The sequence below is a fragment of the Polypterus senegalus genome, chromosome 7 (genome assembly GCF_016835505.1).
Source record: "Polypterus senegalus isolate Bchr_013 chromosome 7, ASM1683550v1, whole genome shotgun sequence".
Taxonomy (NCBI): Eukaryota; Metazoa; Chordata; class Cladistia; order Polypteriformes; family Polypteridae; genus Polypterus; species Polypterus senegalus.
Window position 1 is genome coordinate 148,851,568 of NC_053160.1, and position 20,444 is coordinate 148,872,011.

The 20,444-nt window shown below is 37.3% G+C and overlaps 1 protein-coding gene across 1 annotated transcript in view; it reads right to left on the reverse strand.

Annotated features, from left to right (window-relative positions):
- LOC120532913 (receptor-type tyrosine-protein phosphatase delta-like) overlaps positions 1 to 13,378 on the reverse strand; it is a 468,738-nt gene extending 455,360 nt beyond the window's left edge. Inside the window, 1 exon segment of the mRNA XM_039759401.1 lies at positions 12,963 to 13,378. The gene's annotated coding sequence lies outside the window, so the exon portion shown is untranslated.
- Between the last annotated feature and the right edge of the window lie 7,066 nt (positions 13,379 to 20,444).

A 20,444-nucleotide genomic window follows, 5' to 3' on the forward strand; every position in this document is an offset into this window, starting at 1 on the left:
TTTATGCTGCTTTCCCAGCAATCATATTCTTGGCACCTTTTTACATGGGAATAACAAATGGTTTATTGAACATATTATTACAGTTGCCATTAATACTGGTTTTACATGCTTCCATTTCCTAAATTAAATTCAAGACTGCAAATGGCAGGAGCCTATCTCCACCACCCTCAGCACCAGATATTTGTATGTATAAGTGTTTAGTAGTGATGAGCGAACTCTGCAAAATTCAGTTTGCCAGGAGTTCAGTGAAATCATGAACATGTTTAAAGACTTCATTGAACTCTGAAGTGAAATACACTAAAGTCAACAAAAAAGAAGGAATTAAACTAGTTTTGAGTGTATTTTGAAGATGCAATATCCCAGGGGGCTAGGAAAGTCTCCACATGCTATATTGAATGGATTGCTGTGGCCAAAAGTGTGTTCTGAGCTGTGAGGCAGAACTGCTAACCACTGTGCAGCTGTGCCTCAAACAAAAGATGTACCCACAAACAAAATACAGCAAACTAGCAATAAGTAAAAAAATGTATATATGTCATTACAGAAACCCTAACTTGAGGCACACAAAGCAGTAGTAAATGACTTGTTCCTTTGCATCATTTGAAGTTGTGTCTCTGAGTACTGCTGGAATGTCATTTTTGTTTTTCATCTACCTGTGTAGGTGCTTCCTACTTTTTTCTTTTATCAAGAATATAGAAACGCCTTGTAAATAGTAATAAATCTTTTGTTATTTTTACTATTTTATAGGGTCTCCTCTTCTCCAACTGGGAAAAGAAGGAGGGCTCCTTTAAAGCTCACTTGTCCCCTGTGGCACATGGCTAATTATGTATGCATAATTAGCCATGTGGTGCTATGCAAGAGACTGTGTAAGTCCACAGGGATCAGTGTTATATATCCAGTGGTAGTAGTCATATTATACTCATTATGGTCAACTAACGTACCATTCAATTGAAAATATTTTTTTTTTCTAAACGAGTATGGGGTGAAAATCTGACTGGACTGGATTGTGACATGACACATGCCCAAATGAGATTGGGCAGCAATCTTACAGTACCCATGGGATGCTACAGCTCTGTGATGTCACACTGGCTTTGCAAAGCATTATGGGGCACAGGGAAAGAATGCTTGTCTAAGCCAGCCCCACAGCAAACATTTCATATTGGAAAATTTTGCTGATTAACACTAGTTTTTTGTACACTTGATTCACTTAACTAAATCATTTCCTTATTTATCCTAGTTTTCAATATTTGTCAATATTTCTCTTATTGTAATGTTGAATACTTACATCAACATTAAATGAACTACTTCAATTTATAAGTCTTGTATCACGCTTAAAAGGCATCCTTAACTTCCACAGTGGATGGCTTTTTTCTATGTGTCTAAATAGAATGGGGTGCTGCCCTCTGTACTTAAAGTGGGTTTACATCACTCCTGTGGACTCAATTGGAAAAACGCAAGTGCTGACCACTGATGCTGACAAGTGGAAAGATATGTCATCTGACATTTTACATTCCTGGTAACTGTATTTTTAGCTAAAATATGAATGATCCAACCTTAGACACTCTAAACATTCCTACAAGAGGAAGTAAACTTTGCCAGAAGGAACACGATCACAAACTACCCAAAGGGCCATGCCAGAGAGTAGCTTGTGTCTGCAAGATGGCCAAGCTCCCAGTAGAAGCCAGCTGCAGCTAGCCTTGGCTCTTAAAAGTCATTTTGCAGTAAAGACCATTATGCATATATACAGTAGACAGGAAAGTATATGACAAAGACAGGGCAGGCCTGTAATGCATTTCAATGTGCTTTAAGTGACCAAGCTAAATTACAAAAGTGGATAAACAAAAACACTTTTATTTAGAACAACTAGAAATCACCCATGTCTATTCATGTACATTTCACTTTCAGGGCAGAGCTGATCATTCTTTAAATGATTATCTTCTTTTTTATCTAAGACCTACAGAAAAAACGATTCTTGCTACCAGATTGTTGACAATATATTTTCAGTATAATGTTTATTAGCATTGTGTGATGTGTGTTGCACACCCCTGTGATAAAGCTGACAAAAATGCATCCTTCAGTATTTTTAAATGTTTGCTATAGTACCAAAAAAGACTAATATGTAAATTATTGCTTTGATTTCTATTAACTTTCCTGGAAGCCATCTAATAATAATTATTATTTCTGTCAATCAAGTTTTGCTTATCTGATCAAATCCAAAAAAATCAGTAAGATCACAATACTGAAAAGCAAATAACAAACAATTAAAATATGTAATTAATGCAGACAAGTAAGAAAAAGCTGGAATGACCAGGTTGGATACAGATCAACAACATTTCTTTACAGCCCCCTTAAGAGAAAATATTTTATCAAACCTTGCACAGTCGCCTTGCAATCCCTGTTTAACTCTACAAAGTGTGTTTGAGCCCAATTAAAAAAAAAAAATGACAAAAAAGCATGGCAAAGTGGAAAAATCCTACATAAATTCCCCACCTTTGGCTAATCTAAAAGAACAACAACAAAAAAAGAAAGAAAAAAACAGCTCCTCCAGTTTTTTGGTATAAAGTTGCTCTGGAAAAGAAGAAGCACAGTTTAGGTGACTGGTGCTGCTGCTAAGAACACTGTGTAATCAACAATATGGAAACCCTTTTTTAATCTACATGAGTTGATGAAAATATATTATCAGTCCCTTCTCTGGCATTTAGCTATCAAAAATTTTACAAATTCAGCAAAGCAATATGCATTCAAATGTGAAAATAACAATTTGTTGAAATCTAAATCTGATACCATGACAAAGCCTTTACAATGATATTAAAAGAACTGCAAAATCTAAATGGACATTTCCATATAAAACTTAAACGATGGTATAAAAATATTACTAGATTGCACTTCTATATAAAAAATAGATGTGTCTTTTAATATTTCAAAACAAAAACAGGACTTGATATACCAAATATGCGTCCAAGGATAATCACAAATTTCCTGGCTCAGTGGTTACGCTTTTGCCTCACTCTTCTCAGCACTTAGGTTCAACTCCTGCATGGAATTTATTTGCTTATTCCACTTTCCTCTCAATGTTCAAAAGAAATGCATGGTAAGTTAGTCACAGACATTCATTTTATCTGGCATACCCACTCCAAGCGTACGTGTGAGTTCAGTAGTGGACTAGAGTCTCATCCAATGTGTTTCTTGACGTCAGCCTATTGCTATCAGGATATGCGCTGTCCAGCTGTCATCATTTACTTTGAAAATGTATGAGGGGAAACCCTTAAATTTATTTTGCATATACATATATCACAATTTAATTCAATCATATAGAAAAGCCATATTTATAAAGTGAGAGTAAAGTAGCAAAAATAAAAAGTAAGAAGTAAAAAATTATAACTCTTAAAATATTAATCCCCGATAGCTCACAAGGTACAGAAAAAATGACCTGGAACTGACCTAAAAGAATCTGACACCAGTCCTCTTCAGAAAGACTCTTAATTAATACTGCAACTCAAGCTACTGTCAGAGGTAACTCTCTAAAACATGTCACAAACTTGCTATTGGACAGACATCTGGTATTTGGGAGTCATTAATGCTTATTGATTACTTCCGCATTAACTTCCAGCCAATTGATGACAGCAAGTACTCTGTGATATTAAATATTTTCATTCCAAAGTCAACCCTCTTAGCACAAAAGAAACAAGAAATGAATTGCACAACATAGGTACCCTCTCTGTATTGAGTTCTGCCACGGTGAATAAATGAACCCATAAAAATGTATCTAGTAGTGTTAAAACATTTATAAAACATGTTACTGTTGGAACAAGGCACTTGAGTGGAGTTCTTAAGTTAATACTACAAATGTACAAACCCACTGCTTACAGATGTTGTTAAATGCAGGTTTCCACTAACTAAAAATCATACACTTCGAATCAATTTGCTATTAAACGCCTGTACTCTGCATCTCAGTGCTCTTACGCTGCATTTTCACCATTTTCCACAATACAAGATGATAACAGCCTCTCTGATGAATTGGGCATCTGACATCATTGTTTTGTGTCACGATCCAGTTTAAAGCATACATAACTTATGATGGACTGGGGACTATGAGGTTTCTCCTAGTTTTGTGTTTTTGATGATAATATAATGCCTGACCCATTTTTTCCCTGGAATGACACCATCATCACTTTATAAATGAATCCTGCCAAAAACTGTATGCTCTTACGCAGACATATAACCAAATTTGAGTGTTTCTGAGCTCTGCTCTGGCAACAACACCAACTCGCAATACCAAATGATCTCCAGGTACATCATACTTTTGCAAAAGGGAGGAAATATTTACATGGTAATATATAAACATTTTATATTTTGGTTCCTAATATCTGTCCACGTAGTTTTTTTTTTTTTTGCTAGCTCTAACCTCTGAACATGATAGATTGTGAATATGGCGCTATTCGATGTCAGGCTCTGATCAATGTCAACAACAAGCTAAGACGCATTTTCTAGCAACAACCAGGTATCTACTATTGACTAGCTTTTAGTGTTAAATGCCACGCAGGATCCCTAATTAAGATATTATGATTGCTGTCTATCTTTCTGCAGGAATTATTGACATGCCTCAGTGTGTCTTCTTTTGAGGACAGTCCTTTTACGAGCGGCATCTAGCAGAACCGAAATAGTGCCAGCTTTGTTATCTGCGTACACGTGTGCACTAAACTTTATGCTGTGTCAAAACAGTTTACTCATTCATGGGGTCAGTCATAAATAATGCCTATTAATCAATAAACCTTCAGTCTATTATCAAACCTGCATTAAATCAGTTCAGCTTTTGAAGCCCATTCCAGCAGCACAGGAAGCAAGACAGAGATAGACCTGAATGGCACACTAGTCTGTCACAGCATCAATAAATAAAAAAAATATATATTTCAGATAACGCCATTAAAAGCGTGACTTATCATGATTACAACATAGCAATTACACACAAATAACATACAATAAAAACATCACTTTAGATGTGCTTGAAAGTATACTTTCAATAGAAAATAATAAATGATATTAGACAAATTAAGAATTGTTACAACCCTGGTGGGCAAGGTGCTATACATTGGTGATAAATAAAGTAAAGGTGTGTCATCAAAAGATGAAATACAATTTCAAATTTAAGCAAAATAGCTAATACAAGGTCAAATAACGAAAAGAGTTAATGAATTCTGGGTAGTGCTTTCAAAACTAGCCCAGCACCATCTTACTGACTGGAGAAACTCAACACTGAATACGCAGACATTTAAACAGCCACAAAGAACAGGTGGGTCTTCAATCTGGAGTTTAATAAGGAGACAGACAGAGCCTCCTGAATGGACCCAAAAAGAAACTTCCAGACAGTAGAAACCATAAAAATTAATGGGCACATTTGTCAAAAGCTGTGTAACCAAAGGGATCAGATCTAAATATTGCAACTGTCTAACTGGTACACATGAAACAAAAAGAGTAGACAATCATTCTGACATCAAGGAGTGCAACAGCTTTGTAAGTCGGGAGCAAAGTTTTGAGATCCAACAGGAAGCAAAGTACACAAGCCAAGTGCGGAGCGATGTAGTCACAGCATTTTGTTTGGGTTACAAGTCTGGCAGCTGCACTCTGAAGCTGTCATAACCTGTTAATATTTTGCACTGGAAGGGCATTAAAAAGACAATTGTGTTAGTCAAAAAGATGAGTGGAAAAAAACATCAAAAAGATTGCAGCATCTGATTTAGATAGGTTTTGGATAATAAAATTAATTTAAGACTACAGGAGACTTTTTCTTTAATTAAAGCTTTAGCAAGAGCACCTCCCAATATACTCAGGTATATTAATGTAGTGTACATCAAACGACCACTATGGATTTTCTACGATATCCCAAAGGGAAGTGGATAAAATGTTTGGGCAATATTTCACATGGACATTCACCTTTTTTCCCCCCGAAAAAGGAACTTAATAAAATAAGGAGGGTCTTAGATTCCTTATTCCCTTGCCCACAGATTAGGCTAGCAAACAATGGCTCATTTTTGTTCCTTCTTTTCTCTCTATAGCTTATTCCTATCAACTCTGTATTTTATTTATTTTCCTACTTTTCACAATAAGTCCTCTCTTTAAAAATACAATTACCTGGCAGTCAAATGACTTCTGTTTAGTTTAATTGTTGGTATAATTTAAAAGTCTCAGCTTTTCTTTTCTCTGGACTTTCTCTGTTTCTTGGCTTTTCCTTTCAGTTACCTACTACATTTCAGCTTATTGATTATGCTTAGGTTTTCCTCATTTTATATTAACTTTTCTTACGTAAATTTCAATTTCTTCTAAATCTCAATACACTTTATTACCGCTACTATATATCATAGTCCTCTCAATGCCTGTTTCTGAATTCCGAATGCATCCTTTAACAATACTGTCAGCCACATTATTCCTCCAACACTCGGCCATGACCTCTGTGCTCACAAACAGGTTTGTGCACAATAAGAGTTCAACTGTGAGTGAAGAAAAGGGTTGAAGCTACAATGTGGGCTTGGTTGAGTGAGCTCAAACGTGACACATGTGCCATTCTGACTACCTATTCATAGTCATATTAAGGCTGATGACTACTGTCATAGTAAATAATGCAGTTTGCTCAAATGCATTATTTTAACAGAAAGCCTCTCATAGCTCAGCTACGTGCAGATCTGAGAGTCACTGACTTAAGTATAATGTTTCTCTGTTTCAGCATACGGTAGTTTGAGTTATTAAATGTTGCCTTCCGTCCTGGATAAATCAAGATAGAATTTTTTTTTTAAGTTAAGCACAAAACAGGAAAAAGATATATGTTACTTTTGTATTTATTAACTTCATAACAAAAAAGGTTTTGAAAACATTTATGTTAGAAAAATGAATAAATTGCAGTAGATTGTCCAAAGATTGCATTAAAAGAACTGCGGAATAAGTATCTCAAATGACAGGGCTAGGAAGCAGACTTTTCTTATTGAATTCCTAAATGTAATAAGATTGTTCTTAATATTCCTCACTTGAATGCTAGATAATGGTTTTAGCTGCAGCAATAAGCCTATGTGTGCATTTTTAATAAGGGACAGTTAATATGTGCTTAGTTTCTAGGTTTTACACTTCACGGTGTCCTCCATTGCCTTACACTCAAATTAAGAGTCAGGCAGCGGGACTCCTGTCTCACGAATCACAATGTTTATCATCTCCAGACACTTATAAAAGACAGATCCTACATTTTCCTTTTTTTTTTTTATATTTCCTACATGGTACGAAAGTTACAGTCTCCTTCAGTTGTCCCATCCGTTTGCTCTGATCCATTTTCCAAACTACATTTGAAACAAACTCTGAAGTAAACAAAAAAGAAACTTGGCATTTCACTGCTAGGATTTTCAAACATCCAAAATAAGAAGCACAAGACCAAAAAGGTAACTGCTGCCAGGAGTGAGAGTGCTTTGGATCAAATAAATGACTGCTTCAGACTGATTTTTTTTCTCCTTAACAGTAACCAGCACCATGGCTCCCTTTCTCACAGTGTTTTCTGCAGACAACAACTGCTCGGTGTTGCTTTGTATTTTTGACGGCGAGCCAACTCGGCTGCAGGAAAAGCATGATGCCATCTCCATTCAGATGCATCCAACTGTCGTCTTGAAAACAGAGGCCAGGCAGCAGTAAATTCCACAGCTTCATCGGCTGTGCTGACCTCCATGCAAACCCCCACAACTGGGTGCAGGCATCAGACATCCATCACTGTTCTTGAAACCTAATCTTTCAGTGAAAGACAGCTGCGCGGGGTGGCAGCCCAGCAGTGAAGCAATGTCATCCCTGTTTTCCTTCAGCTACTTAGCAGCTTCATGAAATCTTCAAGGAAAGTTTTCAAAATTGTTACCAGCACTATGAGCACTGAGAAGCTCCCTCTAGCCTTTCCTTTCCTTTCATTTTTTTTCCAAACTACTGTGGCATCTTATAGTTTTAATTCAATTTTGGGTCACAGAGGTGCCGTAGCCACACTAAGAAGCAACAGTCGCAATGCAGGATATTCAATTTGGACTGGACCATAGTCCATTATGGGTTATAGAACAAAATGTACAGTATAAAGTGGTATGATGCTTTAGGTACGCATATCAGCAAATGCAGTCTGTGATGTCAACCAGGTGGCACACCCAAGCAGCAGAACTTCAAAAGAGACAGTGAATAGCAACACAAATGCACTGCACTAGGACATTTTAAAAAAAAAAAAAGATTTGAGGTTTGATTTGTTTCTCTCTTTGTCTGTTTTGTATATATAAAGACATAAGTTCAAAAGGAAATATCGTACAATACAATAACTAATGGCCCCTTATCACATTAATTAAACCTTGAAGCAAAGTAATTATTGATGTAACAATAGCATTCCACAAACAGCAAATCAATGTTATAAAGTATTTTAAGTCAATGAATTTAAACAATAAACAAGCAGCACAAAGGTCAGACTGGAGGGAACACAGAAATGATTAAAGACCCAGGAGTCAAATCCAGTGAAAGAGAATCCAGTCGGCATTACTTTATAGCAGGAATGCGCAGCATTCTGTAAAAGCGAGACTAGTTTGCCATTTGTCACATTCAGGATCCTCTGCACAGTTCTTGACCTGCACTGGATTTATTAGCTGGCTGTTCACATGAACTCAATGGCTGAGCAGCACTTGTTGGAAGCCAGCAGTTTGGCAAACGTAGAAATTAACTACATAATACAGAAAGATTATACAAAGTCTATCTATGTGCCATTACACAGATGCAGTTTTTAAATGACTTCCTATGCTATAACATATTGGTAAGCATTAAAAGAGCATCTCCTTAATATGATTTAATGGGAAACTATTCTATATTCCATGGTGGAAAGCTGCTATGAGGCATACTCCATTTAAGCAAGAAACCATTACTTTGCCAAATTTACAAAAAGGCATTCATCATGGAAAATGAAATGCACAAATCGTGCTGACAAATAATTGTACAATCATTTGTAATACAGCAGAATTTTACCTTCTGTATTATCAATGAAAATAAACAGAAACTTGTGTTCTTTTCCTAAGCTGCAGCTCACAAAGTCTTCAAGATCTGCTCCTAAGGTTCACGGGACCCCTTCCTTCACACTGTTCCTTTTTTTTCAAATGTATGTACTTTATGATGTCTGCAAATTGTAATATTGCTAATTTTGGAAATTTTTACAGATAATTTAGCGACCCTCAGATGTGATAATGCATGGCTACACTAGATTACAGAGAAATTATCAATGTGCAGGCAAAATGTACTTGGGTGGATTTTGCTGGGAAAAGCCAAGAGAAGGCGGCACACACACAAATACACATAAAAAACAGAAAAAAAGAGAGGAGGCTAGATATGAATACAGTCTAAAAGTACACTTAAACCGGGCTATGAAAACAGAAAGTGGATTAAAACTCTATAGATGAGCCTTCTGCTGCTAAACAAGGATATACAGATCATGTAAAGCTCATTTCCCGCCCATCCACACCACCATTCACGGCATATGCATGAAAAATTATATGTAGTGGTTTTTGTAAAATTTTGTTTAAAACCAACATGATAAAATTATTTGATATATTTACCAAAATAATAGTGCTTTGCCATTTTAATAACATACAAATAAGCAAAGCTGTTTAGCAAAGTTCTTCATAGTTGAATATACAAAGCACTCTAAAGGTAGCAACACAAGTATTGGACATGTTGTTCCAGTCCATTAAAAAAAAAAATCACTAATTGACAGGATCCCGAACTACACAGCCAACAAATAAAAGCAAGAAGCTGCAGCCTATAAATTAATCTTAAAAGTGCTGAGCATTGTAAGAATGTGGTCATCGACTCTCCACATGTACAAGACACTTTCAACACATCGCTAATCACTGCAATTATTACTGTCTTTCAAGTTTTACATTAAAAAGGACAAAGTAAGCCTGTTTAAAAGACACTGCAAAGGAACACCTCCACAAATTAAAACGGGGTGCTTCATCAGGCTGTCTGATTATAAACTGAACACTATCATTCTCATCTTTTCCTTTGAGCTTTCTCTTTCCGCAGCATTTAAGAGTCCATTTAAAATCTCCACATATTAAAATGCTCCAGCTGAGGGTTTAAAGACCTCCGTAGAGTACTAAGAAGAAAAATAATTTCTGCTGATGGTGCCTCAAAAAAATGTGCTAGCCAAATGTAGGAGAATTTAGTAAGAAATTCCCAATTTTTTGATATTTCTGTATTCTATATATCATTTAATAGCAACCATAATTATAATTTACGACATAAACGTATATTTCCATCTGATGCGCTCTGTTCATTTTTGACAAGTAAAACACCACATTCACTGTCATTGATACAGTAAATAAGTTGAGAAAACAAGACTATTAAAATCAACACTGGCTATGTACCCACAGATAGATAGATAGATAGATAGATAGATAGATAGATAGATAGATAGATAGATAGATAGATAGATAGATAGATAGATAGATAGATAGATATGAAAGGCACTATATTACATAGATTGTCTGATAGTATAATCTCATACATTTAAATGCAACTTTTTTGATATGTATATTTTGGTGCAATAAAAACTATATCAACTCAGGGTAGTGACTGATTCACCACTAACGCAATACTAAATATCTTGGCGAGCCCTAAGATGACACACTCCTGCAATTATTCTTTGTGGACTTTGCAGTAATGTAGGAATTTCTCGGTGTGACCAGTAGGCCCCTAGTGGTTCGGTGTGCACTACAGTTACTACGTATCTTCCACAATAAACCACACTATGACTCCTGCAGTGTTCCTCCCTTTAAAAACTGCAAAGCACAATCCGTGATAGTTTCTACCAGGGAATAAGCATTTTTGTTTATATGGGTAGACAAGAAACTTCACTTAAAAAGGTATTCATCACACTGCTAATTAGACAGTACTTCTAACATTGCTGTTCCTACAGCAATAATTATAAAAAGGCAAAGAAGACACATACACATATCTCAGATTTCAGGATGAATTACAAAAAAGTGACACAACTAAGCAAATATAATGCATTATATATATTAGGCATAAACAGTAACCACACTTATAAAACATAAATAAACTATATTACAATAGAATGACAGGTAAAAAATTGAAAGTGAAGGTTAAGGGTCTTTAGCTTGTGCTTACAAGATATCCCTTATGTTAAGTACAATATCTTCAGATTTTAAGTAAGTATACAGTTCGGGGAGCTTTTAAAATATGTATATAAGTTAAAAGTATGCCTGTGTGTGTGCTGGAGGTAACAGTACAGGCACACACAAGTAGTTATTTAGGAGGAACATTTTGACACAGGTATCAACTTTAGAAATCTACTACAATGAAGCATTGTAACTTCAGATAAAACAAATAGATTTCAAATTGAAAAATTAATTTTGTCTTGTTTTCTATTACGAACAAAACATTAATATTATGCTTCATAAATCACATAAGTTTTTGTCCACAAAGATGCAAGTCATTCAGATAGTATGTGAGGTACATATCTAAGCAAATGCTGTGTTTTCAACAACGCATATAAAGTTAAAACATTAAGTGAACAATATGGTAAGAAAACAACTATTATTGTACTTTTTACAAATACATGGTTCTAATAGATAATAGACATCATTACCATCGCCAGCTATAGACCTGAGTAAAACTGTAAGCAACCAACAGTAAATACATAAAGGACAAATTGGACATGTACATCAGATAGATAGATAGATAGATAGATAGATAGATAGATAGATAGATAGATAGATAGACATGCGAGTATGCATGTATTTACTTGTGTGTATACCACTTTCACACACACACTCATCCTTTATTTATATATCTTTTGACCACTGAAAACCTAAAATTAGCCTCAGACTCCCTCTCAAGTATTGGATTTATTCATATACTTAGACTGGAGTTGCTCTGAATTCCCAGCAGCTGAATAATTCAAGCACAAGACATTAAAAGCTGCATTCATTTATCAAACGCTAAACTAACAGCAGAGAGAGACGAAATTTCTCTTACTAAAAGAATTCAAATGCCACTCGTTGAATCCCACTAAACACGAGGATTTAAAAAGAACCAAAATCATGGCAACAATGAATGCTATAGATGACTGGTTTGAAAGAGACGAAGGTAACAAAGCAAAGCTTAAACAATCTATTGGGGCAACTTTGTCCACATGCGAGAGCTGGAGGAAGAGATTACGTTTCGGATGCACCATCGCCTTATGATTGTTATCGATAAGAGACCGGACCGTCTCTTCCTCCGTCTCCGACTCGTCGGATGCTTCTGTGCAGTACAACTTTAGAAATTCAGCGAGTTGAGCCGCTCTGATATGCGCACATAAATATTGCACGCTCTCACATATCCGAGTGGCACGGCTGATTCTCCTACAGCGGAGGCAAGCCCTCAATAATTCATTAAAAGTGCACCACTTCTGTCAAAGACTGTTACTCGCTGCCTTGTCTGATCGGCTGCTGGCCCCACTTGCCAGCATTTGCATGGGATCCTTTTAAATTCCACGGCTTCAGAGCGACGGGTGCCCCTCGACTCCGTGCCCCGCAGCGCCCGACACTTTTGAGTCCGGAGAAAAGCGTGTGACAAGCAGGCGGACACGGGGAGACTACTTGCTGCAGATTCAACTGGGTCACGGGCCAAGAAGGAAAGAAGTAACCACAGATAGAAGCTCTTTTGCACGCATGGGGAGTTTATAACGTGTATAAATGAAGTCACTACAGAGTCACTTTGTAAAGCGCGGATTGTTCACTTTTAAAAGTGACAAGATTTGCCATTCCACCAGTTCTGGTTCGTGAAAAAAATATAAGTAACGATGCTCCGTTATGTGTGAGCAGCGTGAGAAAGCCCCCTGAAATCCCTGGGAACGCAAGCGCAGCTTAAATCCTAAACGCAAAGCGCTCAGCATATGAGGCACCAGGACACAGTATTACCTTAACAGCATGCTGGGTCTTTGGGAAAGGAACCGCTAGGCTCTCCTCTTGTCAGTTGCACGGTATCTGGGTAGTATTTGTTAGATCCAGTGAGATGCAGAGGAAGGGGCGAAATAATCCACCATCCATGCAGCGGCCACCGCGACCTCCTTTTTCTTCTTTTCTTCTTTTTTTTCTTTCCTTCCTCGATTATCAGTGCGCTAGAACGTCTTCTCGAGAAGCGCAAGCGAACCCAAACAAATGCTATTCAGGCTGAAGACGACTGGTATTTCCCCGCTGAGAGTGCGTGTGTGGAGATGGGTGTGCTTTTTTTTCTTCATAACCCAAAGGTGCGAAAAAATGTTAAGAAGAGGAAATGCAACAACAACAGAAAAAGAAGCGTGCAAGCTTGAAGGTACTCTAGGAGCTGAGAGTCAGCTTCTCCTGCTGAGACTCAAAACAGACTGAGCGGCAGGCTGCTGGAGGGGCAAGCGAGAGGATGGCAGGTGACGTCACTCCCGGGGATCGACTCGCTGGCTAGAAGCGCACCGAACACTGGAGCGCAAGGGGGCTTAAAAGGCAAAGGTTGGGGCGGCGTAGGTCGAAGAAAGGGGTGCAAACCGCTTTCAAACTTGAGTCTGGATACCTAAGTGAACGGGAGGATGGGAGAGAGGCACATACCAGAGCGTGATGTTAAAACGGCTCGAATACTACTTGAATTGGTTTTTGACACCGCGCCCCGCAAATACTTACAGAAAAGGTGTGTGCTCTCTTGGCGTGATTACCATTTATACAAGAAAAGATGTGTGCTGTTTTAGTGCGATAACAATTCATATAAACATATACTGTATTAGTTACTTGTGATAAAGAATACAAAAACAGCAGATCTGATGTCAAACAAGAAAACCACCACCCTGAATGCCCATCATGTTTCTTCCTCGACCTAGCAGTGAGAATCCACGATTGTATCTGGGTGGGGTGCGGGGTTGAACGTACTTGTTTGTATACTTTGCTGTGTCAGGTGGACAGATGGCGAGCGTGTGTTCATTTTCGGAGGACTTCGCCACCCATTGTTTTCCTTAACATAGCTTCAGGGTATATATTTAAACATTAAAGTGTAACAGCGACGCAGCCTTATTTCAAAACGAATAACTAATAAATTACACGCTATTGGAAGCTGCGCCTTCGTGCACGGAGTCCACGGTTGTATTTTCGTCTTATACCTGATGCAAGCTGAGTGTCGGTGCTCACGAGCCCTGACATTATAACAGTATCTTCTTAAAGGAGAAGCATACATTTTTTAAACGAAAGCAATACCTTAAAATTCTATACATTGTTTTTTATACGAGGTTGCGGAGAGCTGACTGGGATGCTGGCTCCTTCACATAACACGGTTCTGCACACACCCAGATTCACACTCACTTACGGCGAGCTACTTTTGTGTCATCTAAATTTTAGACACTAAAATGCGTGCCTTTTGGGACGTGGGAGGAGATCTGAGTACTCAGGATTGGCCAAAAACATTCAAATAGTGAACTGAAAGGAAATTGAGTACACGTTCTTAAAGCATTCTTGATGACTAAAATTATTCTTTACTTTGTGATCTGTGTATCACCAAGATGGATAGATAGTACTTTATTTGTCCCTAAGGGTATATACGGCTTTTCTACAAAAGCTCAAAAAATACACATTATCGTATGCATTGACAAATGACAACCTTCTCTCAAATGCACACCCGATTAAGTAAAAATAAGAAGAAATACTGACTTCTCTAAAGGTAAAAAGAGAAGTCACGGTAACGGTGACGCATTATAAAGACGTTCTGCCGTTGGCTTAAAGGAGCCCCAGTAGAGTTTCTTGAAATACTTACGAATAATTCATTGGCTAAAAGTACTCAATGCTAGTGAGTCAGATAATGTGTTTACATGTACACACAAAACCGGAGATGAGGTGAGTGACTCGGTTAAGTCAGAAATCTAGTCTTTCATGAAATTGTCCTCTGGCAAAATGCTCTGATGTCATTAAATGGTACCAAAAGAGTTAAACATCATTGGCCCCAAAAAACAGTATGGAGCTTGTGATCATTTTCTTGCATTTTATAAATACATTTTATTTTTCATGTGCTGTGAAGAAAATAACATTAAACCTCTTTTTTCATCCCCGACCTGAGCCCTCATATATTTGACGTATAAACCATTGATCATAATATTCTTAGAAATCGCCTTAGTTAATGGGTGGGCCTCTCTGGCAGTGTCTTAAATTGGTTTGAATCCTACCTGGCAGGGAGAAAATTCTTTGTTAGTTGTGGTAATTACAACTCGAAGACACATGATATCCGATATGGTGTTCCACAAGGCTCTATCCTGGGTCCGCTGCTCTTCTCAATCTACATGCTCCCATTAGGTCAGATTATCTCAGGGCACAACGTAAGCTACCACAGCTATGCTGATGACACACAGCTGTATTTATCAATAGCACCTGATGACCCTGATTCTCTTGATTCACTAACACAATGTCTGACTTGTATCTCAGAATGGATGAATAGTAACTTTCTCAAGTTAAATAAAGAGAAAACTGAAATCTTAGTGATGGGCAATAATGAATACAATGAGGCTTTTAGAAATAAACTGGATACATTAGGATTAAAAGCCAAGACGGAGGTAAAAAGTTTAGGGGTAACTGTTGACTGTAATCTAAATTTTAAATCGCATATTAATCAGATCACTAGGACAGCATTTTTTCACTTAAGAAACACAGCAAAAGCTAGACCTCTTATATCACTGAAAGATGCTGAGAAATTATTTCACGCATTTGTTTTCAGTCGACTAGATTACTGCAACGCACTCCTCTCAGGACTACCAAAAAAATAAATAAATCGTTTGCAACGAGTGCAGAATGCAGCTGCTAGAATCCTAACTAGAAAAAGAAAATCTGAGCACATCTCTCCAGTTTTGATGTCACTACACTGGTTACCTGTGTCATTCAGGATTGACTTTAAAATACTGCTTATGGTTTAGAAAGCCTTAAATAATCTCACTCCATCTTATATATCGGAATGTCTGACACCTTATATTCCAAATCGTAACCTCAGATCCTCAAATGAGTGTCTCCTTAGAATTCCAAGAACAAAACTTAAAAGAAGTGGTGAGGCGGCCTTCTGCTGCTATGCACCTAAAATCTGGAATAGCCTGCCAATAGGAATTCGCCAGGCTGATACAGTAGAGCATTTTAAAAAACTGCTGAAAGAAAACACTTTACTTTAACATGGCCTTCTCATAACTTCACTGTAATTAAAATCCGGATACTCTGTATATCCAACTCATTATAATGATTATTCATGGTGGCTCTAAAATCTGTACTAACCCCTACTCTCTCTTCTGTTTCCTTTTCCGGTGTCCTTTTGGTGGTGGCATCTACTCAAAGCACTGTGATGTTCCAACAATGATGGATAGATTACAAGCCAGAAGTCTGTTTGACCATCAACATCAAGTGACTCCGTGAGAAGCCTAACTACAAAGAGGACTATTTCATTTATGTTAAGTAGAATGCCTAGAGGGGACTGGGCGATCCTGTGGCCTGGAACCCCTGCAGATTTTATTTTTTTCTCCAGCCATCTGGAGTTTTTTTTTGTTTTGTTTTTTCTGTCCACCGTGGCCATCGGACCTTACTCTTTTTCTATGTTAACTAATGTTGTCTTATTTTAATTTCTTATTTTGTCTTTTATTTTTCTTTTCTTCATTATGTAAAGCACTTTGAGCTACTTTTTGTATGAAAATGGGCTATATAAATAAATGTTGTTGTTGTAAATAGTGGCCGCTAAGAGTGGCGTTTGAGGATGGTAAGTGGGGCGACTGACCCAGTCCCCGCACCTAAGGGCGCTCCACTTTTGAAGTCCATGTGTCCCGATTTGTCAAGTTATATTCTCCAGAACCCTTTTAAAATAATTCTTCAAGGTCAAATTCCGTACATGTCAGAGTATATTTGCAATTTGGGTACTTTTCTAGAAGAGGACCTGCTAATTTCTGCATGACACCACATCGCATTTCGCACTGTTGTGGTATTGGCATGAATTATGAATTGCACTTTTTAATAGATTATATTGTTATATTTTGATGAAGTGCAAAAATTTAGCTGAACACTGTAATGAGAAAATCATTATTTTTAATAAATTCGCGCTTAAGTTTATACAGTCCACACATACCAGTAACAGCGTTTGATGTAACCAGCCCAGCGTTGAGTTGGTCAGCCCTAGGCCCCACACACCCCTAAGGCCACATCTGCTGACTGCTACATTACCCAAACACACCATTTCAGTATATCTACAATCAATAACTAGATTCAAACTAAATTGGCCTTTTATTAATATACTTCTATTACTAGATTGCATGCAGCACACTCTCTTCAGTTTGGCTGTTCAATTTAGACCTGTATATATAGTAAGCGGAGTACCAGTATGTTTGATTGCATCTTGCCTGGCACCCAGTGCTGCTGGGATAATAATAACACAGATATTTTTACTTCAATTAAATTGCATTATGTTACTGATTATGTTAAAAAGTAATTGGACTACATAATGCACATTATTTGTAATGTGTCCCCTGACAGTGCCCTCTAGAATTTACTGCTGAATTTAGTACTGTATGTTCAGTCCATTAATAAAAACATAGTGATTTCTGAAATACTGAGGCACATAGTTTCAACCAGGAGAAGGAATAATGCAATTGCTCAAACATTTGCTTCAGGGAGTTTATCTTTGTGGATGCTTTCAGTGTCTTCTACCCATGACTGCTGTGCAAAGCTGACACATGCTCAGGCTAATAAAGTGCAATGGACATGTGCAGACTCACAATCCTTAATAGAAACCTGGTTAAGGGTTTACATGGCTAAATAACTGGGTTACTCACTGAGAAATCTACATGTGTTAACCTGGTTTTTCAAAGACCAATATCCTGGTTTACTAATGTGGTATTGTAGGAACCTTCTGTGAATAACTGAAATGAAAAAGCACTCAATGAGAGGATGTGTATCTTTGTTCATAATGGCCTTTAGTTTTGTTTTAATTCTCTTATTTGTTTCTGCCTCCAGCAGGTCAATAGTGCATCCAGTAACTGTGCATACCTTTTATTCGGCTTGTTGTTCAGTGGGTATCTCCTTAAGTAATATTACCTGCCCAGCACACCACAGCACAGAAAATCACACTGGCCATTAGGGAGTTATAGAATATGTAATGCATGGGTTGTGTTGTGCTGAATTTAAGTTCCAAGTAACTCTTCCTGAACCAAAAAACAGATGTCTTCACTTGACTCCTACACTCTGTCTCAACCCCCTTGTTAATACACCAGATTAGTGCAGAATCATCAGAGGATTTATTCAAGTTGCATGACCTAGTGCTATATTTATAGTTTGATGTGTACAGGGTGAAGAGAAGAGTAGGCATGACTGTTCCTTGTGGTGCTCTAGTGCTGCTCACATCTACATAGTCCTTTATCCTCACAAACTGTGGTCTGCCCATCATCCACAACACCACAGGCTCATCCACCTGAATATCTTCAAGCTCACCCAGATGGTAATTATGACACTGGAGAAAGCCAAAAACATAATCCTTATAGCGCTGCCAGCAATGTCGAGATACCCACCCAGCATGCTGAGATATATGTATAACAATATTTTCAGAAAAAAAATATCTTTTTCAAACAAGTTGAATTGTGTTTGTCTTGTTACAGGGTCCAGGTCCATTGTTCTTGTTCCAGTTTGGAGGAGTACTTATCTCCACACTTTGACTTGTCAGATGATAACTATCTTAGAAATTGTTTGACTTAATCAAGATTTTTGCAGTCTGCTCCATTTAGTCTTGGGAGAAGAGCTATTGATTTGCAAAATTTTTCCTCCAGGAGATTCTGAGATATATCATTTATTTAAATATACATGTGTGCAAACATGGAGGCACACACGTGTGCATGCACACACTCCCACACACTCAAAGAAATTTGTAAGTGATGATAGCTGACAGCTTGTTTGCCCTACAAGTGCACATGCTGGATGATGAAGAGTAAGAAATGAGAACACAAACACACACACAGACCTAGACCTGTAAGAGGCATCGACCATCGCTGTACCTATCTGCCTGTCTATGCAGCTTAATTACTTCATTTGACCCAATGTGCTTAGTTTCATTATTAAAGATGTTCACGTCATTCAATTTCTTGTTCATTTTACTCTACATTTATTTGTCTACATCATAAATAAATCATTTAATATACTTGATTGTATATTAATGTACAGCACAACTGGTTGCATTGTCCTGTAAAATATTCCATTGAGTGATTTCCTACTGTACCACTGAAGGGAAATTTACATAGAAGCACTGTATGGACCATTACATACCATTTTTTATTTTAACATGTGTTGCCTTCAGTTTGTACAATTTATGAATTTTTTGGGTTTTCAGACCAATTGGGTAATGTTTTCTCTTTGTTTGTTTGTCTGTAGTATACTTCAGAAAAATAAATAAAGTTGAGCAACTGACTTTTTTTTTAGGAAAGTCTTTTAGATCCATTGGTAAAATATTTGGGTATTTGATCACTAAAAACAAAGTGAAGAAGAGCATAGTAGAGTAGAGGAACAGTTGCCATACCCATCAAACCCGATGATAATAAACAGATGAAAAGTGAAATTTGAATAATAAATTGTTGATTTGTTTGTTTTTTACTACAGTTGATGTGCATGTACAGTTTTAGTCCCTACCTTATGACTTCTTCTTCTTCTTTTGGCTGCTCCCGTTAGGGGTTGCTGCAGTGGATCATCTTGTCCACATATTGATTTGGCAAAATTTTACACCGGACACCCTTCCTAATGTAACCCTTATGACTAAAGCTGCCAAATTAGGCGCCCACTGGTGTGACTCTGAATAGGATCTGGCGGGTTCAATAAAAAAAGATAAATGGGTAATTTATTACTTTAGATTAGATTTGAAATAAAAAAAAATTATTTAAGTCTTCTGTTATCAGCAGGTTGCTGTCTCCAGGGTCTCCAAACATCTAGTTGTTGCTGTTTCCTCCATTTCTGAATATCTTCTTTTCAGCATCATTCAGTGTAGTAGCATTACTCCTGTTTTGCCTTTCATTTTTTTGTCTCCAGTGGTGAAGCCATGATGTTTCAAAAAGCAAAAACTTCCTGTGAAAAGTGTCTGATCCAGTTTTTCATCCTCATTCTGACTGCATGATCAGATAATTTCTCTTCTCTAGAAATCTCAAATGTTTCCTTATTTGTAGGTTGTGCCATTCAGCTGATTTTCACCATCTGTGGCAAAAACCTGTATTTTGAATGCCTTCAGCCCACCTTCATCAATATTTATTATTCTGACCCTCAAAATACTACATTCATTTGTTAATCTTTCTTGCTCTTAGAATTTCATTTTGACTACCCACAACAATTCCTTCCTTTCTTTTGTACTCTGCCTCTTTCCACGACAATCTTGTTTTTATTTCTTCCACGGTTAGGTCC